Source organism: Dendrobates tinctorius, unplaced genomic scaffold (genome assembly GCF_039654945.1).
Source record: "Dendrobates tinctorius isolate UK_male_01 unplaced genomic scaffold, ASM3965494v1 ptg000162l, whole genome shotgun sequence".
In the NCBI taxonomy this organism is placed as follows: Eukaryota; Metazoa; Chordata; class Amphibia; order Anura; family Dendrobatidae; genus Dendrobates; species Dendrobates tinctorius.
Window position 1 is genome coordinate 28,747,861 of NW_027361829.1, and position 22,170 is coordinate 28,770,030.

General features: G+C 48.4%; 1 long non-coding RNA gene across 1 annotated transcript in view; it reads right to left on the reverse strand.

The window, feature by feature from the left end:
- LOC141052573 (uncharacterized) overlaps positions 1-22,170 on the reverse strand; it is a 167,865-nt gene that overhangs the window by 73,712 nt on the left and 71,983 nt on the right. The window lies entirely within an intron of this gene.

The following is a 22,170-nucleotide window of genomic DNA, read 5'->3' on the forward strand; positions in this document are numbered from 1 at the left end:
CAGCTGGTACTGATGGTGGTGGTGGTGCATCTGCTGGTTATGCCGAAAGCACAATAGCAGCTAAGGCAAGAGGTGTTGAGCCTGCATCATGGTCTGGCTCCAGAAGGCCTGTAAGGCTCCCTTTTCTGGGAGTAGGTAAACTGCTTTTAAGGCCGGAGCATCAGGAACTGGTTTTGCCTTACATTGCCAAAACAGCCACCAGCTCTATTGCCTCCTCTTCTGAAGTTTCAAAAACTGCTAGCGCTGAGTCGTCAGTTCAGGCTTCTGGTCAGGAACAACACCTTTCCTTGTGTCCTTCACCCACAACAAAAGTGAAGGAAGAGGCAGCCCACGCTTCAGATTACTCCATGGAGCTCTTTTCACATACCATGCCTGGGTTATCAAGTCAAATCCTGAATTCCCCAGTCCAAGATGAATCTGAAAGGAGTGCACTGATGCACAGCCATTGCTAGATGATTCTGCTGGTACATTGTCCCAGAGCAATACATTTCCCTCGCAGTCTACTGAGCCAGAATCAGACCCTGATGAAACTCAGGTGCCCCTTCCCGCATACTATACCACCTTACATGGTGACACAGAGGAAGGTGCAGAAGAAATTGAAGAGGAGGTGATGGATGACCCAGTTGTTGACCCGGATTGGAATCCATTGGGGGAAGAGGGTGCCGCTGGCAATAGCTCAGAAGAGGAGAAGGATCCGCAGCAGGCATCGACATCGCAGCAGCGGTTATGTGGCAGGCCAATAGCTGTCAAAAAACGTGGTAAAAAAACCAAGAGAGTTGCAGTACAGCTTGGCCAGACGGTCAAATTAGCACAGCATCCAAGCCCCCAAAATTTATACCATAGTAGGAAAAGTGCAGTGTGGCACTTTTTTGACCAAAATCCTATTGATGAGGCAAAGGTTATCTGTAAGAAGTGCGGAAGGACCTTTAGCCGAGGGAAAAATCTCCGAAATTTGAAAACCAGTTGCATGCTTAGACATTTAACCACCATGCACTTGAAAGCGTGGACGGACTACAAAACCTCAGGTATCACATGTGTACCTGCTCCGACTGAAGGTAGACAGTAACGCTCTATCACTTCCCCCACTGAAAGCTCATCGGTAAGCACACCACCAGCAGGAAATGTTGAGGTGTCGTCGCAAGGCCAAAGCTGTCAGGGAATCACAATGTTTTTGCAATGAAAGACTGAATCTAGGCCATGACCACCACGACCATCACCATCACCAACCCCCTCTCAGTCTATCAGGTCCACCACTAGTTCCCTCATATGCAGCTCTCAAGTCCAGCTCACCCTACCAAACATTCTGAGTAGGAAAAGAAAGTCCTCATCCTTTCATCTGCGTACACTGGTTTTGAAAGCCTACATTGTCAAACTGATCTCATTGATGCCCTTCCGTTTGTTTGAAAGTGAAGCGTTCCAAGAGCTCATGGCCTATGCTGTCCCATGCTATGACCTACCCAGTCGGCACTTCTTTTCTAGAAAAGCCATCCCTGCCCTCCACCTGCATGTGGAAGACCTCATTGTCCATGCTCTCAAACAATCAGTGAGTGGAAAGGTGCACCTCACAACAGATGCATGGGCTAGCAGGCATGGCCAGGGCCATTACGTGTCCATCACTACGCACTGGATTAATGTGGTGGATGCAGGCTCCACAGGGGACAGTGGCGGTGGAACAGTGCTGCCTAGCCCACGGAATAGGAAACAGTTGGCTGTAGGCATTCGACTGTCCTTCTCCTCCTGAAGCGAAAGCTCGTCGACAGAGAGCAGTTGCATGAGCACTCAATCCGCAGCTGCCAGTATTGCACACAAAGTGTTCCACTATCGAACAGCTAGTGGTAAGCATCAGCAGGCTGTTTTAAAGATGATGTCTTTGGGCGAAAGCAGACACACCGCAGAGGTACTGGCCGACAACTTGCAGCGACAAACTGAGTCATGGCTGAGCAGTCTACTTCTTGAGCCAGGCAAGGTAGTCAGTGATAACGGCCGGGAATTTTGTGGCAGCCATAGCCCTTGCAAAACTCAGACACATACCTTGCCTGGCTCACACCTTGATCCTGGTGATGCAGTGCTTCCTAAATAATTATCCGGAGTTAACAGCCCTGCTCCATATGGTGTGAAGACTGTGCTCACACATCCATTGCTCGCCCGTACACTCCAGTCGTATGCAGAAGGTGCAGCGATCGCTCAACCTCCCCAAGCACCGCCTAATCATAGATGTTGCAATAAGGTGTAACTCCATCATACACATGGTTGAGAGGCTGTGCAAACAGAGGCAGGCTGTAATGCATTTGTGGGAGGATACACGGGCAGGCAGTTTGAGGGCAGACATGGAGTTGTTGGGTGTGCAGTGGTCAAAGCTGAAAGACCTCTGTAAAGTCCTTCAGTTAGAGTTGAGCGAAACGGGTCGAAAAATTTCAAAAGTCGCCGACTTTTGGCAAAGTCGGGTTTCATGAAACGAAACCCGACCCTAGGATGAGGTCGGCCACGAGGTCGGCGACTTACGCGCCAAAGTCGCGTTTCAAAAGTTTGTTTTGCGCTCTTTTTCAGCCAATCAGGATCCACGGACACTGTGGGCAACGTGATGACATAGGCAGGGGTCACCACCATCTTTCAGAAGGGCATGCAAGTGATTGGCTTGCTTTGGTGGGCATCACAGGGGTTATAAAAGGGCGTGCACGCCGACCGCCATCTTACTTCTGCCGATCTTAGCATAGGGAGATGTTGCTGCTGCTGATTCTGTAGGGAGAGCGTTAGGCAGGGAAGAAGAAAAAAAAAACGGCTTCTGCTGCTAGCGATTTTGCCTGTACAACACACCAGTCATTGTGTGTGCAGTGCAAGGGGAGGCTATATTGTGGTGGATCAGCGGTGTTTGTTGTTAGGCTGCCTTCTAAGGCTTCCTGACAGCTGCATTGCTGTTTCCCCACTGCTCTGCAAACTGCTTTTTTAAAAGCAATCCCAATTTTTTTTTTTGGCCTGCTGAGGTACTGAGCGTGCATTTTTTCACACCATACAGCGGTGTACGCTCCTCACACATTACCGTGTAACGGCTGTTATCACAGCCACAGTGAAGCTATCTGTGTGTCACTCTGTGAGAATAAGTCGAGGACATGTTCCGTTCTTACAGACCTGCACCTACTAGTTTTGTCTAGCTTTCAAACAGTTAAATATATTTTCTGTTTGATCACATTCAAAACTATAGAGAGACAGCGTGTGTCAGTCCGTATACTTAAAAAACACGGAGCTTGACAATTTTACGTACACCGGACAGCCGTGTACGTGCACGCTCCTCTCAGTACCGTGTAACGGCTGTTATCACGGCCACAGTGAAGCTATCTGTGTGTCACTTTGTGAGAATAAGTCGAGGACATGTTACGTTCTTACAGACCTGCACCTACTAGTTTTGTCTAGCTTTCAAACAGTTATATATACTTGCTGTTTGATCACATTCAAAACTATAGAGAGACAGCGTGTGTCAGTCCGTATACTTAAAAAACACGGAGCTTGACAATTTTTCGTACACCGGACAGCCGTGTACGTGCATGCTCCTCTCAGTACCGTGTAACGGCTGTTTTCACGGCCACAGTGAAGCTATCTGTGTGTCACTGTGGAAGGATAAGTGGAGGACTTGTTCCGTTCTTACAGACCTACACTCTAGGGAGATTCCTATTCTGCCCAATTCTACATACACCTTGTAGTTTGTGATACACTAGCCAATTTCTGCCTGTGACATAGCGCTCTGATATTCAGTGGGCCTCACACAATCCAAAAGTGTCCAGTGTCCACAAGTGTGTGCAGAAATTCAAAATCTCTGTGATCCTGTAGTCACTTTTTTCACACCTGTGCCATCGAGCCTGTGACATAGCGCTCTGATATTCAGTGGGCCTCACACAATCCAAAAGTGTCCAGTGTCCACAAGTGTGTGCAGAAATTCAAAATCTCTGTGATCCTGTAGTCACTTTTTTCACACCTGTGCCATCTAGCCTGTGACATAGCGCTCTGATATTCAGTGGGCCTCACACAATCCAAAAGTGTCCAGTGTCCACTAGTGTGTGCAGAAATTCAAAATCTCCCTTATCCTGTAGTCACTTTTTTCACACCTGTGCCATCGAGCCTGTGACATAGCGCTCTGATATTCAGTGGGCCTCACACAATCCATAAGTGTCCAGTGTCCACAAGTGTGTGCAGAAATTCAAAATCTCCCCTGTCCTATAGACACCTTGTACCTTGTTTTACATTACTATATAGTTACTATATAGTTTGTTGGATTTTGTCTACATTTCTGCAAAAAATGAGGAAGGCTGGTGGAAGAGGCCGTGGAATTGGGCGGGGGTTGGCAACTGGTAATGATGGTGTTGGTGGTGGATCTGATGGTAGTGGCAAGAGCAAAATAGGACCGAATGCAGGAGGTGTTGAGCCTGCGTCATCGTCTGGCTCCATAAGGCTTCGAAGGCTTAGTTTTCTAGGAGTTGGCAAACCGCTTTTAAGGCAAAAGCATCAGGAAAAAGTTTTGTCTTGCATTGCTGACTTAGCCTCCAGCTCTATCGCCTCCTCTTCTGAAGTTGTAAAAAGTAAAAGCACTGAGTCGTCATTGGAGGCTCATGTTCATGAACCACACCTTTCCTTGTGTCCTTCACCCCAACCAAGATTGAAGGATGACGCAGGCCATACTACTGATTAATCCATGGAGCTGTTTTCACATACCATGCCTGGATTATCAAGTGAAATGGTGAATTACCCAGGCCAAGATGAATCTGACATGGAGTGCACTGATGCACAGCCGCTGATAGATGATTCTGCTGGTACATTCACTCAGAGCACTACATTGTCCTCGCAGTGTACAGAGCCAGATTCTGACCCAGATGAGACTCAGGTGCCCCTTCCCGCACACTATACCACCATACATGGTGACACAGAGGAAGGTGCACATGACATTGAAGAGGAGGTGATGGATGACCCAGTTGTTGACCCAGATTGGCATCCATTGGGGTTAGAGGGTGCTGCTTCCAATAGCTCAGATGAGGAGCATCCACAGCAGACATCGACATCGCAACAGCTGTTATCTGGCAGGCCCGGAGCACTCCAAAGACAGGTTCCAAAAATCAAAAGAGTTGCTGGACAGCTTGTCCAGAGGGTCAAAAGATCACAGCGTGCTAGGCCGCAAAATGTCTGCCAAAGTAGGAAGAGTGCAGTGTGGCACTCTTTTGAACAAAATCCTCATGATCAGGCCAAGTGCGCAAAGACCTTTAGCCGAGGGAAAAATCTGAAAAATTTGAATACCAGTTGCATGCTTAGACATTTAACCACCATGCACTTGCAAGCGTGGACACAACACCGAACCTCAAGAGCCACATGTACAACTGATCACAAAGAAGGTAGTCAGCAACGCTGCATTGTTTCCCCCACTGTAAGCCCACCGGTTAGTACAGCAGCAAATGTTGAGGTGTCGTTGCAAGGCCACAGCAGTCAGGGAATCCCACTGTTATATCAACGAAATACTGAATCTAGGCCATCAGAAAGAACACCAACTCCATCACCATCATCAACCCTCTCTCAGTCCGCCCTGTCCACCGCTACTTCCACCATATGCAGCTCTCAAGTCCAGCTCACCCTCCCAGACACTATGAGTAGGTCAAGAAAGTACTCAGTCTCTCATCCGCGTACACTGGGTTTGAACGCCCACATTGCCAAACTAATCTCGTTTGAGATGATGCCCTATCAGTTGGTGGAAAGCGCAGCTTTCCGCGAACTCATGGCCTATGCAGTACCGCGCTATGACCTACCCAGTCGCCACTTCTTCTCTCGCAAAGCCATCCCAGCCCTCCACCATCATGTAAAAGACCGCATTGTCCATGCACTCAAGCAGTCAGTGAGTGGAAAGGTGCACCTCACAACTGATGCATGGTCCAGTTGGCATGGCCAGGGCCGTTACGTGTCCATCACTGCGCACTGGGTTAATGTGGTGGATGCAGGGTCCACAGGGGACAGCGGTGGTGGGACAGTGCTGCCTAGCCCACGGTATAGGAAACAGTTGGCTGTAGGCGTTCGACCCTCCTCCTCCTCCTCCTCCTCCTCCAAAAGCGAAAGCTCGTCCACAAAGCGCAGTCGTACGAGCACTCCATCTGCAGCTTCCACTGTTGCACATGAGGTGTCCCCCTATCGAGCAGCTAGAGGAAAGCGTCAGCAGGCTGTGTTGCAGATGATGTGTTTGGGCGACAGACACACCGCCGAGGTGCTGGCCGAGTACTTGAAGCGACAAACTGAGTCATGGCTGGGCAGTGTACATCTTGAGGCAGGCAAGGTAGTTACTGATAACGGCCGTAATTTTGTGGCAGCCATAGCCCTTTCAAAACTCAGCCACATACCTTGTGAAGACTGTGCGCGCACATCCGCCGGTCGCCTGTACACTCCGTTCGTATGCAGAAGCTGCAGCGACTGCTCCACCTTCCCAACCACCACCTCATTATCGACATTGCAACAAGGTGGAACTCCACCCTGCACATGGTGGAGCGGCTGTGCGAGCAGAGGCAGGCCATAATGCATTTGTGGGAGGATACACGGCCAGGCACTTTGAGAGCAGACATGGAGTTGACAGGTGTGCAGTGGTCGAAGCTGAAAGACCTCTGTAAAGTCCTTCAGTGTTTTGAGGAATGCACACGGCTGGTAAGCGCAGACGACGCCATCCTAAGCATGAGCATCCCACTTATGCGTCTGCTCATACAAACTTTGACGCACCTTAAGGAGCAGGCGTCTGCAGCCAATGTTGACGAGGAGGAAGAGGTGGAGGGAATCCTTGATGACATTCAGCCATTGTCTGCTCAGGGACCTCTCCTGGACGAGGTGGAGGAAGAAGAGGAGGAGGAGGATGATGATGGGGATGATTACTTAGGGGAGGAGGATGCATCTCGTGGGGCAAGTGAAAATGTTGGCATGGCAAGGTCTGGTACAGGGTTTGTGCGTGACTGGAGGGATGTGGATTTGCCAGAAAGTGCTCCTCCAACCAGCACTCGCAGTGCATCATTGACACCGGGAACATTGGCCCACATGTCTGATTATGCCTTGCAGATCCTAAAAAGGGACCCCCGCATTGCCAAAATGATGAACGATGACGACTACTGGTTGGCCAGCATCCTGGATCCACGCTATAAAGGCAAATTACAAAACATCATGCCACAGGAGAACCTTGACCTAATATTGGCTACTAAACAAGCAACTCTGGTTAACCGGTTGGTTGAGGCATTCCCAGCACACAGCAGCGGTGATGGTTCTCACACGAGCCGTACGAGCCGGGGGCAGCTTGGCAGAGGTGTTCATGGTGCACACAGCAGAAGTGGCGTTGGACACAGGGGTTTCATGACAATGTTGTGGACTGATTTTTCAAGTACCGCTCATACAACTGGTAATACTGCATCGATGGAAAGTGACAGGAGATAGCAGTTGTCAACTATGGTTACAAACTACTTTTGCTCCCATATCGATGTTCTCCCACACAGGTCATTCCCCTTTGACTATTGGGCCGCTAAACTGGACACCTGGCCTGAACTGGCACAATATGCCTTACAGGAGCTCGCTTGCCCAGCTGCAAGTGTGCTATCGGAAAGAGTCTTCAGTGCAGCTGGATCAATCCTGACAGAAAAAAGGACCCGTCTGTCAACCCAAAATGTGGATGATCTAACCTTCATTAAAATGAACCATGCATGGGTTTCCAAGGATTTTGTCCCACCTTCCCCTGATGACACATAGGGTGACAGAAAAATGGCTTGCTTTGGTCCACCTCTTCCTGGGACTTGACCTATTTCGCCTTTTGCATCAGCTGAATGTCCAACATCAACATATGCCACTTTCTAAAACTCCCTAACTGTGCTGCCTCCCCCCCCATGGCCAGGGTCACCACCTAGCGCACGACACCGTGCAAGTGCCGTTGCCCTGGACAGGTGGGTAGGCCGACTCTTGGGCGTGGGCACTGGCACAGGGTCCCTCATAGTGCAATCAAGTGTCTCTGACGATGGTGGTGCACACCCGCCGTCAGACACACCGCCGTACTATGAGGGGCCCAGTGCCAGTACCGACGCCCACGAGTGGGCCCCCTTGCTTGGGCAGGGCCCCAGCATTTGCAATCTTTACCTCTCCCTGCTCCTCCGCTGTGTAGTCTGGGCCGTCAAATCCATACTTGGCCTGACACCGTCTGAGCCTGCCTCCTGATGTATAGACATATATTTTGAATGTGTATGCTATCCATACATGTTATCCGGGGATACGGTACCCTTTCTCACCTTTGTGCAATCACGTGCAATCCATACTGGGCCTAACACCGTCTGAGCCTGCCTCCTGATGTATAGACATATATTTTGAATGTGTACGCTATCCATACATGTTATCCGGGGATACAGTACCCTTTCTCACCTTTGTGCAATCACGTGCAATCCATACTGGGCCTAACACCGTCTGAGCCTGCCTCCTGATGTATAGACATATATTTTGAATGTGTACGCTATCCATACATGTTATCCGGGGATACGGTACCCTTTCTCACCTTTGTGCAATCACATACAAGCCATACTGGGCCTAACAACGTCTGAGCCTGCCTCCTGATGTATAGACATATATTTTGAATGTGTACGCTATCCATACATGTTATCCGGGGATACGGTACCCTTTCTCACCTTTGTGCAATCACGTGTAATCCATACTGGGCGTGAGAACGGCTGGCGAGCTGTTAAGCAAGCTACAGCACCTGTGGTTTGCACACGTAAGTTTTTCATTTTTTCAGGAATGACGGTTAGGCCTAATTCCGGAACTGCGGTTGACCTACACTTACTGGGAAATCATCGTTCGCGGGTAATAATTGTAATCAGTGATCCCCATCACTAACGTTGTTCAGCGGGTTATCTGCACCTGTAAGTGACAAACGCTGGCCTTTTCAGTGTAGCGCACATGCAGACACGGACATGTAAGGGCATGACACACCAGTTATTGGCCAATCTCATGTGCCAGAGCCTCACGTGTCCCTCTAGTAAGCCGGACTCGGACCGCGGGGCATGACGGAGTCTCGTTCGTTAACGGAATTAAGCTTGCAATGTGTGCATCTTTTCTGTAGCTGGCATGGTTGAGGTTTCCCAGGTGGAGTCGAATTTAACCGTAGGCTCCACTCCTGGTGGTGCCCTTCTGGACATTCCTTTAAGGTTCAGCTTTGCAACCATACTGCCCACGTAAAACAAACACTTTGCCTTCATGAACGCTGTTTGGAGGGTCATGACTCGTGGGAATAACGCCGCCCAATCAGTTAACCTGCTAGAGAGATCCTTCGTTGCTCCCAAGCATGACATCACACTCCCTAGGAGGAAGGTAATGCCACTGTGGCGACCGTACTCCTGGGGGCGACACAAGTGCACTGATGCCCAGCCACTGCTCGATGAATCTGCTGGTACATTGACCCAGACCACTACATTCCCCTCGCACGCTACACGGCCTGAATCTGACCCTGATGAAACTCAGGTTACCCTTCCCATATACAGTTCCATCTTACACGGTGACAAAGAGGAAGCTGCAGATGAAAGTGCAGGTTCGGCCCACCCGCCATCAGACACACCACCGTACTATCAGGGGCCCTGTGCCAGTGCCGTCGCCAACGAGTGGGCCCCCCCTGCTTGCTCAGGATCACAGCACTTGCAAGGTTGAAATACTGTGCAGTGAGATGGAAGATGGGGACGACGAGGAGTCCAGACTAGTACAGGGATTCCCTAGCGAGGAGACTTATTTGATTGTTTTCAATGTTGGGACAGCAATTTTTGGGGAGCACTATACTCTGGAGAATGATAGATGGGGCCCACCATACACTGGAACATTCCAAAGGTGGACATCAGACACTGGAGCAGCATTTACAGGGCCCATTATACACTAGAGCATTAGAAATGGGGCCCATTATGTTTGGAGCATTATTTGGGCCCATAAGACAGTGGAGCTTCATCCATGGGGACCAACATATACTGTAGCATTATGTGGAGCTCATCATATACTGTTTCAAACATTATATGGGACCAATAATTCTGTATGGAGAAATAGATGGGCCTCGTCATGAGATGTAAAAAGTGAAGTATTTTTCATTGTACTATACCGCTATTTCTCTGCCGTATCGGAGCATGATGAGTTGTGGTATGTGGTAAAGGGGCGCTCTTTCGCCCAGGGCACATGAAAACCTGGAGCCAGCCCTACCCCCCCACAACTTTAGCCAAATAATCCCCATTTTTCGGTGCGTAACTTGTATTATGAAGTTAATTAAGGTTGACAAGCTTAAGTAAGAAGAATTGATGCTTTTGGCATTCAAATTGGCACTGTAGGGGTGTTTCCTGTCCTCCTCTCACTGCCGACTTTTATTCCCCATTGACTTACATTGGGTTTCGTGTTTCGGGACGACCCCGACTTTTCACTATAATCGGCCGATCTTGCTTGACCCGACTTTTGGAAAAGTCGGGTTTCACGAAACGAAACTCGACCCTAAAAAACCAAAAGTCGCTCAACTCTATCTTCAGTGTTTTGAGGAATGCACACGGCTGGTAAGTACAGATGATGCGATCCTAAGCATGTCTGCTCATGCAAATTTTGATGCACATTAAGGATCAGGCATCTGCAGCAGAGGAGGAGGAGGAGGGAAGCCTTGATGACAGTCAGTCATTGTCAGCTAGGGCAACTGACCTGGACGAAGTGGAGGAGGAAGAGGAGGAGGATGAGGGGGATGATTATTTTGGGGAGGAGGATGCTGCTCTGGGGGCAAGAGAACATTTTGGCATACCAAGGTCAGGTACAGGGTTTGTGCATGACTGAAGGGATGTGGATTTGCCAGAAAGTGCTCCTCCACCCACAACTGGCAGTGCAGCATTGACACCTGGAACATTGGCCCACATGTAAGATTATGCCTTGAGGATGCTAAAAAGGGACCCCCGCATTGCCAAAATGATGAAGGATGATGACTACTGGTTGGCCAGCATCCTCGATCCATGCTATAAAGGCAAATTACAGAACATCATGCCACAGGAGAACCTAGAGATAATATTGGCTAACAAACAAGCAACTCTGGTAAACCGTTTGTTGGAGGCATTCCCAGCACACAGCAATGTTGCTGGTTCTCCCACGAGCCGTAGAGGGCAAAATAGAAGAGGTGTTCATGGTGCACACAGCCAAAGTGGTGTTGGAGACAGGGGTTTTATGACCATGTTGTGGACTGATTTCTCAATACCTCTCACACGACTGGTAATACTGAATCGATTGCAAGTGACAGAAGACAGCAGTTGTCAACTATGGTTACGAACTACGTCTCCACCCATATCAATGTTCTCCCTCACAGGTCATTCCCCTTTGACTTTTGGGCCGCTAAACTGGACACCTGGCCTGAATTGGCACAATATGTGCTACAGGAGCTCGCTTGCCCAGCTGCAAGTGTGCTATCGGAAAGAGTCTTCAGTGCTGCTGGATCAATCCTGACAGAAAAAAGGACCCATCTGTCGACCCAAAATGTTGATGATCTAACCTTCATTAAAATGAACCATGCATGGGTTTCAAAGGATTTTGTCCCACCTTCCCCTGATGACACATAGGTTGCCAGAAAAATGGCTCGCTTTTGTCCTCCTCTTCCTCGGACTTCAATTCCTCCATTTGCAGCTGCTGAATGTTGAGCCTACACATCAACATATGCCATTTTTTCAACCTCCCTAACTGGGCTGTCCCCCCCCAGGGTCGGGGTCACCACCTGGCACATCCGGGCAATTGCCATTGCCCTGAACAGGTGGGTGGGCAAACTCTTGGGCAATGGCACTGGCACAGGGCCCCTCATAGTACAATAAAGTGTCTCTGACGGTGGAGGAGCCCACTCGCCATCAGACACACCTGCGTACTATGAGGGGCCCTGTGCCAGTACCGCCGCCCATGAGTGGGCCCCCCTGGTTGCTCAGGGCAACAGCACTTGCAATACTTACCTCTCCCTGCTCCACTGCTGTGTAATCTGGGCAGTTATATCCTTCACAGGGGCGGGCACTACAAATTTGGTGAACTGATCGATGATGGTTAAGATGTAGCTTTGGCCTGTCCTGCTGGGCTCTACCTTCAGATGATCAAAGGCTACCATTTGTAATGGACGTCGACTCACAATCAGATGCAGTGGTGCTTTATGATCAGCTTTCACAGTTTTCCTAGTCACAGATGTGTGACATTCCTGCCACCATTTTTCAATGTCTCCTCTCATGCCAATCCAATAGAATCGCCTACGGCCTGTGGCGTCTGTCTTTTGCACTACAAATTGACCAGACAGATCATGATAGGCAGTGAGGAGCATGTCTACATCTCTCCCTGTGATCACAATTTGATGGAGACGAGTAACAGTGATGGGATCCTTGCTACTGTGATACAGCAACCCTTTCTTCACAAAGAACCGTTTTTGCTGTCTCCACAGACAAAGTAATTCAGGGTCAGCATCGCCTCTGAGAATTCTCCCTGGAGGTTTTCCCGTGATTAATAATTGCCAAATTTCGGCAATCACTCGACTTTCCATCTGTACTTATATCCATCTAGTTTTCTGTAGTGGAGAGTCTGGACTGGCTTACTGATGCTGAAATACAGTGGGGAAAAAAAGTATTTAGTCAGTCAGCAATAGTGCAAGTTCCACCACTTAAAAAGATGAGAGGCGTCTGTAATTTACTTCATAGGTAGACCTCAACTATGGGAGACAAACTGAGAAAAAAAAATCCAGAAAATCACTTTGTCTGTTTTTTTTTCATTTTATTTGCATATTATGGTGGAAAATAAGTATTTGGTCAGAAACAAAATTTCATCTCAATACTTTGTGATATATCCTTTGTTGGCAATGACAGAGGTCAAACGTTTTCTGTAAGTCTTCACAAGGTTGCCACACACTGTTGTTGGTATGTTGGCCCATTCCTCCATGCAGATCTCCTCTAGAGCAGTGATGTTTTTGGCTTTTCGCTTGGCAACACGGACTTTCAACTCCCTCCAAAGGTTTTCTATAGGGTTGAGATCTGGAGACTGGCTAGGCCACTCCAGGACCTTGAAATGGTTCTTACGAAGCCACTCCTTCATTGCCCTGGCGGTGTGCTTTGGATCATTGTCATGTTGAAAGACCCAGCCACGTTTCATCTTCAATGCCCTTGCTGATGGAAGGAGGTTTGCACTCAAAATCTCACGATACATGGCCCCATTCATTCTTTCATGTACCCGGATCAGTCGTCCTGGCCCCTTTGCAGAGAAACAGCCCCAAAGCATGATGTTTCCACCACCGTGCTTTACAGTAGGTATGGTGTTTGATGGATGCAACTCAGTATTCTTTTTCCTCCAAACACGACAAGTTGTGTTTCTACCAAACAGTTCCAGTTTGGTTTCATCAGACCATAGGACATTCTCCCAAAACTCCTCTGGATCATCCAAATGCTCTCTAGCAAACTTCAGACGGGCCCGGACATGTACAGGCTTAAGCAGTGGGACACATCTGGCACTGCAGGATCTGAGTCCATGGTGGCGTAGTGTGTTACTTATGGTAGGCCTTGTTCCATTGGTCCCGGCTCTCTGCAGTTCATTCACTAGGTCCCCCGCGTGGTTCTGGGATTTTTGCTCACCGTTCTTGTGATCATTCTGACCCCACGGGCTGGGATTTTGCGTGGAGCACCAGATCGAGGGAGATTATCAGTGGTCTTGTATGTCTTCCATTTTCTAATTATTGCTCCCACAGTTGATTTCTTCACTCCAAGCTGGTTGGCTATTGCAGATTCAGTCTTCCCAGCCTGGTGCAGGGCTACAATTTTGTTTCTGGTGTCCTTTGACAGCTCTTTGGTCTTCACCATAGTGGAGTTTGGAGTCAGACTGTTTGAGGGTGTGCACAGGTGTCTTTTTATACTGATAACAAGTTTAAACAGGTGCCATTACTACAGGTAATGAGTGGAGGAAAGAGGAGACTCTTAAAGAAGAAGTTACAGGTCTGTGAGAGCCAGAAATCTTGATTGCTTGTTTCTGACCAAATACTTATTTTCCACCATAATATGCAAATAAAATGAAAAAAAAACAGACAATGTGATTTTCTGGATTTTTTTTTCTCAGTTTGTCTCCCATAGTTGAGGTCTACCTATGATGTAAATTAAAGACGCCTCTCATCTTTTTAAGTGGTGGAACTTGCACTATTGCTGACTGACTAAATACTTTTTTTCCCCACTGTATATACGAAGATTTAAAAGTACCCCAACACTGTATACTGGTGTACTCTTTAAATACATTTCCCTTTATCTACTTTTTATATTCTGGTGTAAACCAAACTGAGCCTGTGAGAGTTTGTGTCTGACTCTGGTAAACTATAAGGAGATTTAAAATGACCCCAACACTGTATGCAGCTGTACGCTTGTAATACATTACTCTTTTTCAACTTTTTAGATTCTTGTCTAATCCATACTGAGGCTGTGAGTGTCTTTGTCTGACTCCAGAAATATAGATGGAGATTTTCAATTACCCCTAGACTGGATACACCTGGTATCTGATGATACAGTACCTGAAATACTGTATATACGTAGTGTGTATAAAAGCCCTCACCGTCGACTGCCATTTTATTTCTGCCCATCTTTACAGTAGGGAGAGGTTGCTGATGCTGTTTATCATTTGGGAGACACTTAGACCTGTAAACAGAAGTTCTTATGTGCTTGTGCTTAACGCAATTGTTGTGTAGAGTTAGTTTGCAGGGAGGATTTTGTCTCATCCAAAGGGTGAGTCTGTTAACGACGCCATCTCCCCAGAAGAAGCGTCCATCACAACCGCGTCCTTCGATAAGGCGGTAGAACTAGTTCGGGCAGCCGGGCCCGGCGCCCTGCTGGCTAAATCTGACATAGAATCGGCATTCCGGTTACTAGCGGTGCACTCTGAATGTTACCACCTACTGGGATGCAAAGTGGACGAGCACTATTATTTTGATATGTGCTTACCAATGGGATGTTCCATCTCTTGTCACTATTTCGAGGTATTTATCACCTTTTTGGATTGGGTAGTTCGGTACGAAACAGGCAGCAAATCCCTAATTCACTACCTCGACGATTTTTTGTTCGTCAGACCAAGAAATCCTAAGCTCTGCTCCTACCTACTTGAGAAATTCAAAACTATCTCACGGCAATTCGGTGTACCATTGTCGCCCAAAAAAACAGAAGGACAATGCAATATTTTGCTCTTTCTAGGCATCGAGATAGACACCAATTTGATGGTTTTCCTGTCATGATCCCAGTGCAGGTTTTTGAGCTGCACACCGGGGGTTAATGTCTGGAGCTCTGTGCAGGTTTTGACCTGCACACTTGGGGTTAATGATTGTGGCCTCTTTCTGGTTCTGGGAGAGCTTCATAAACCCCTGGGTAGCTTCAATCCCTGCCAGTTATACTTTTGCCTTTGGCCGAGTGTACTGACCCCCGTGTGCCTGTTTGTTGCTATAGCTTGTTTATATGGTTCTGACCCGATTCTGTTTCCCGTTGTGAGTTTGCCTGTTGATTTTGTACTGCGTTATTATCTGTGTATGACTCATTGCCTGTGACCTGACTACTCTCTGCTCGCCCCTCTTGTACCTTGCAACTATCTGTGTATGACTCATTGCCTGTGACCTGACTACTCTCTGCTCACCCCTCTGGTACCTTGCAGCTATCTCTGTGTGTGACTCATTGGCTACGTCCTGACTATTCTCACTGTCTATGCCCCTTGGTAACTTTGTCTCGCAGTTACTCTGCTAGGAATTGTCTTGCAGCTCCTAGCTCTGTGGAGTTTAGGCCACGCCTCTAGCAGTCACGTGCTTCAGGTCCTGCGGCTCTGAAATACACATCTACTCGGTTGCTGCCCGCTCCACAGGTAGCTTTGAGCACGCTTTCGCTTTACTCAGGACACGCGCACTGGCTCAGTGAGCAAGTTCAGTGCGGTGTCTCTGACATTATAACTGGCCTACGATTTTTTTTTCTCTCCTCACTTCTGCAGCATGGACCCAATGTGTGCTTTATCTGAGCAGGTGAAAAGCTTGACTCAGTCACTGCAGAAGCTTAGTTTGGAACACCAAGCTCTGGCCCAGTCCCAACGGCGGGTTGAGGACTCAGTTCAGGGGGTACTTTCCGCAGGCTTCCAGCAGGTGGGGAATAGAGATGTCATTTTAGTCCCACCTGAATCCCCGGTTAAATTGCCAGTTATATTTTCTGGTAACAAGGATGATTTCAGGGCATTTAAGGAGGGCTGTAAGCTTTTTTTTTTCTTTGAGACCCCGCTCCTCTGGGGATGAGAAACAGAGGGTGGGGGTGGTGATGTCCCTGCTTAGGGGGTCCCCACAAGCCTGGGCATTCTCACTTTCCTCTTCTGCCCCTGAGAGAATGTCTGTGGATGCATTTTTTGAAGCCTTAGGGCTTATTTATAATGAGCCTGATAGAGTGCGGTTGGCTGAGGACAAAGTAATGAGTGTCTGTCAGGGGGAGCACTCGGCCGAATGGTTCTGTACTGAATTCAGACGTTGGGCAGCGGAGATTTCCTGGAGTGATGCCGCCCTTCGGGGGCTGTTCCACACAGGCCTGTGTGAACGTCTGAAGGATGCTTTGGCACTCCATCCTCCGCCTGACTCCCTGGAGGATGCCATGGTCCAAGCGGTTCACATGGATCGCAGGCTGCGGGCTAGAGGCATTATGCAACGGGATTCACCCTTATTATTCAGTGGAGATGAGACCCAGACTCTTCCTATAGCTATGGAGGTGAGCGCTGTCACCTGTGAGGGAAAGGAAAGAAGACGCCGCCGGGAAAAGCAGTTGTGCTTCTATTGTGGGAAATCTGGACATTGGAAGAAGGACTGCCCCTCCTGTCCATCATCCTCCAAGATGGCGGGAAACGACTAGGTCTGGGTAGTAATCGAGGAGGCTACCCAGACCTTCAGGTACAATTTTCCTCATGTGCAAAAATGGTGCTGCAGGTGGAACTGGAACTTGGTTATGGTCCTGTTCAGACTACTGCTTTTATTGACTGCGGTTCGGCTGTGAACCTGATTGATACCAAGGTTATGACTCTTAATAAGATAGGGACAGTCAGGCTTCATGATCCTGTTAAACTTGTGGCAATTGACTCATCTCCTCTTACCCAAGATGGTATCTGTTGCAGGTCTGAACTTTTTTCTCTAAAAGTGGGTTCCACTCATGTGGAGAAACTAAGTTGTCTGGTGCTAGATAACTTGCCTGCAGGACTGGTACTGGGGATGCCTTGGCTTCAACGCCATAATCCTACCATTGATTGGGTTACAGGGGAAATCACTCAATGGGGATGCAATAATAAATGTGGTAACCGGGGACATCTTGTTAACGCTGTTAAATCCGTGTCTGTGTCGTCTGTCGATCTGGAAGGTATTCCAGAGTACCTGAAAGATTTCGAAGACGTTTTTTCCGAAAGTGAGGCTGAGGCGCTGCCACCACATAGACCCTATGATTGTGCCATTGATTTAGTACCCGGAGCAAAGTTACCTAAGGCTCGATTGTTCAATTTGTCTGGGCCTGAGCACCAAGCCATGAAGGAGTACATAGCTGAGAGTCTCCGCAAAGGGAATATCAGGCCTTCTGTGTCACCTGTGGCAGCAGGGTTCTTCTTTGTGAAGAAAAAAGATGGTGGTTTGCGGCCGTGCCTCGACTTTCGGGAACTGAACAAGATAACGGTTATGAACTCTTACCGGCTCCCCTCATCCCAGACTTATGTAAGCAGTTAGCTGGGGCCCAATGGTTCTCCAAGTTAGATCTGCGGGGGGCCTACAATCTGATAAGGGTTCGGGAAGGGGACGAGTGGAAAACGGCATTCCTCACATCAGAAGGACTCTTTGAGAACCTGGTAATGCCATTTGGGTTAACTAATGCACCCGCTATTTTCCAAAATTTCATCAATGTTGTGTTTTCTGATCTGATAGGCCGTTTTGTTATTATTTATTTGGATGATATTTTGGTGTATTCCCCGGACAGTCAATCTCACTTGCAACATCTAAAGACAGTTCTCCAGAGACTCAGGGAGAACCAATTGTTCGCCAAATTGGAAAAATGTTCGTTTTTTGTACAGGAGCTGTCTTTTTTGGGGTTGATTGTGTCCTGTGAGGGGTTTCGTATGGATCCTAAGAAGGTGCTGGCGATCGCTGACTGGGTTCAGCCTCGAGATCTCAAGGGGCTCCAGCGCTTCTTAGGATTTGCGAACTATTACCGGAGATTCATTAAAGGTTTCTCACATGTGGTGAAATCACTCACGGATCTTACCCAGAAGGGAGCTGATGTAAAAAATTGGTCTGTACTCGCTAAGGAATCCTCAGCGATTAAGAAATGTTTTATGTCTGCCCCGGTGTTGGTGCAACCTGACCCGTCCAAACCATTCATTGTGGAGGTGGATGCTTCTGAAGTGGGGGTGGGGGCTGTGCTGTCCAAGGGTCCGGCCACCCTTACCAATCTCAAACCCTGTGCCTTCTTCTCCAAGAAGTTCTCTTCAGCTGAGAAAAACTATGATGTAGGCAATAGAGAACTTCTTGCGGTTAAGATGGCGTTTGAGGAATGGAGGCACTTTTTGGAAGGGGCAGCTCACCCTATCACGGTTGTCACGGATCACAAAAATTTGGCATACCTTGAATCTGCTAAGAGGCTTACTCCTAGACAGGCCCGTTGGTCACTTTTTTTTTCACGATTTCAGTTCTCAATTACTTTTCGACCGGGGTCCAAAAATGTTAAAGCGGATGCCCTGTCCAGAAGTTTTGATCCAGTGTCTCCCCCTGAGCCGCCGTCCTCCATTCTTCCCCCAGGGGTGGTAGTGGGGGGGTCTCAACAGAGTTGGAACAAGAAATCCTAAGGGCTCAAGCCCTAGCTCCGGCAACCAGGCCAAGCGATAAACTGTTTGTTCCAGATTCATTGCAGCCTAGACTTCTGCAGGAGTTTCATGAGTCTAGGCTGAGTGCTCATCCAGGTATCACGGCCACTAGAGAGACAGTAGCCAGGGGTTTTTGGTGGCCTTCATTAAGGTCCGATGTCAAGGAATTTGTTTCTGCTTGTGACATATGTGCCCGTTCCAAAAGCTCGCATAACCGACCGGCTGGGGAACTCATACCTTTACCGGTTCCTGATAGGCCATGGACTCATATTTCCATGGATTTTATTACCGGCCTTCCACCTTCCAGGGGCAATACCGTGATCTGGGTGGTGGTGGATAGGTTTTCTAAACAGGCCTATTTCATTCCCTTGGCAGCATTACCTTCACTAGAAACGTTGTCAAGATTGTTTGTGCAGCATGTGGTCCGATTGCATGGGGTACCCCTGAATGTTGTGTCTGACAGAGGCGTGCAGTTTGTGGCCAAATTTTGGAGGGCGTTCTGTATGAAATTGGGCATCTCACTCTCCTTCTCGTCGGCATATCACCCGGAGAGCAATGGTCAGACGGAACGCACCAATCAATCCCTGGAACAAATTCTCAGGTGTCTGACCTCCGCCAGACAGGAGGATTGGTGTGATGCGTTACTGTTGGCTGAATTCGCTTTTAACAACCGGGTGAGTCAGTCTACCAACATGTCCCCATTCCTGATTAACTATGGCTTTAATCCGCATTTTGGGGAGTTTTCTCGGGTGGATTCCGGTTGTCCAGGAGCAGAGGGGTCCGTTCAACGGTTAAAAAACCTCTGGGCTGAAGTCCGGCTTAATATCTCTCGAGCCCAGGGGAGATACAAATATTTTGCGGACAAAAAGAGAGCCTCGGGAGACATGTTTCAGGTGGGGGAGAAGGTTTGGCTCTCCACGTGTAACATCAACTTAAAGGTACCATCAGTTAAGTTGGGACCAAACTTCATTGGTCCGTACGAGATTATGGAGATAGTCAACCCTGTGGCATATAGGTTGCGTCTCCCCGCCTCCTTAAAAATATCTAATGTGTTCCATAAGTCTCTGTTGAAACCAGCAGGATCTGTCAAAGAGAACTCTGAGACTGTTGTTCCTTCAGTGCTGGTGGAGGGTCAATTGGAGTATGAGGTCGGACATATTGTGGACTCTCGGCGGGTGCGCCGCTCTTTGCAGTACCTGGTCCACTGGAAGGGATATGGACCAGAAGAGCGCTCATGGGTCCCTGCTCGCTCGGTACATGCAGATCACCTGGTTCAGGCGTTCCATGCCAAGTACCCGGGGAAGCCTGGGGGTCCAGAGGCCCCCCGTTAAGAGGGGGGTACTGTCATGATCCCAGTGCAGGTTTTTAAGCTGCACACCGGGGGTTAATGTCTGGAGCTCTGTGCAGGTTTTGACCTGCACACTTGGGGTTAATGATTGTGACCTCTTTCTGGTTCTGGGAGAGCTTCATAAACCCCTGGGTAGCTTCAATCCCTGCCAGTTATACTTTTGCCTTTGGCCAAGTGTACTGACCCCCGTGTGCCTGTTTGTTGCTATAGCTTGTTTATATGGTTCTGACCCGATTCTGTTTCTCGTTGTGAGTTTGCCTGTTGATTTTGTACTGCATTATTATCTGTGTATGATTCATTGCCTGTGACCTGACTACTCTCTGCTCGCCCCTCTTGTACCTTGCAACTATCTGTGTATGACTCATTGCCTGTGACCTGACTACTCTCTGCTCTCCCCTCTGGTACCTTGCAGCTATCTCTGTGTGTGACTCATTGGCTACGTCCTGACTATTCTCACTGTCTATGCCCCTTGGTAACTTTGTCTCGCAGTTACTCTGCAAGGAATTGTCTTGCAACTCCTAGCTCTGTGGAGTTTAGGCCACGCCTCTAGCAGTCACGTGCTTCAGGTCCTGCGGCTCTGAAGTACACATCTACTCGGTTGCTGCCCGCTCCACAGGTAGCTTTGAGCACGCTTTCGCTTTACTCAGGACACGCGCACTGGCTCAGTGAGCAAGTTCAGTGCGGTGTCTCTGACATTTCCTTTTACCGGTGGATAAAACACAAAAAACGCGGCAGATGCTTGAAGGCTTCTGCAAAGTTAACAAGGTAACACTCCAGCAAATGCAGGCATTATTGGGTCTACTGACGTTCGCCTGCCACGTAATGCCGGTCGGCAGGGCTTTCTTGCACAGATTATCATTGGCGACTAAGGGCGCTTCTCAGCCCGGCCATAGAATTAGGCTCACTCGTGCGTTAAAAGCAGATTTACTAGTATGGCTGACGTTCCTGCAATCGTACAATGGTCACACATGTGTCATGGCAAAAGAGACTGCAAGCAAGGACTTGGGGCTGGCAATAGGGCGGAGCAAAAAAGAGGGTTTCGCGGCAATCTACAAAAAACAATGGTGCAAAAACGAATGGCCGGAGATATGGGTCGCATCAAGCTAGGGTCGCGACCCAGCCCTAGGGGAGATATTTGCAATAGTGGCAGCTGTGGAGATATGAGCTTATCAGTTAGAAAATAGCAACATTCGTTTCCAAACAAAAAATACGAAAACAGCAAGGTGTCTAAACCACATGTCATCTTCATCTCTACCCATACTTGCTGTATTACGTCGGTTGGCGCTGCTATGCCTACAAAACAATATTTGGTGTAGAGCCACCATTGTGGCGGAAGTAGATGACAATATGATTAACGCATTATTTTCCAATTGGCAGGCTTTCAGAATCCAGCATCCCAATGCGCAAACACTGGGTATTCAGTGTCCACTATCCCTGTGGGACATAGTGGCCAATCACTGATGCCCCTAATCCGTGCCTCCGTGTCGTCAGCTACCTGGCAGGTCTATGGTAAGGCTTGGGAGGAGTGGTGCTCATTAATTCAGGGTAGGTCCGTCGATAGATGCGACCTTACACGAGGCTCAGTGACGGTGGAGTTTCTAGTGCGGCTGAAGGAAAGCGGGGCGTCGGGGACGTCGGCGCAACGGAAATTATCGGGGTTAGCCTTTTTCTTTCAAGTAATGGGATGGGCAGATGTAACAAAGTATTTTTTTCATTAAACAAGCCATTAAAGGATGGAAAAGGCTTCAACCAAGCCAAGAATGCCGCCGCCCCATATCACTGAGATTATTGCAGGACATTATTTCCATATCCCCATCAGTCTGCACATCACAATACAAAGCGGTCCTCATATCTGCAGACTTTGCAATCTCCATTTTCGGAGCGTTGCGCATCAGCGAATTACTACCATGGTCAAAAAACGCGTCGGAAGGTGGCCTAATTAATGAAGACATAGT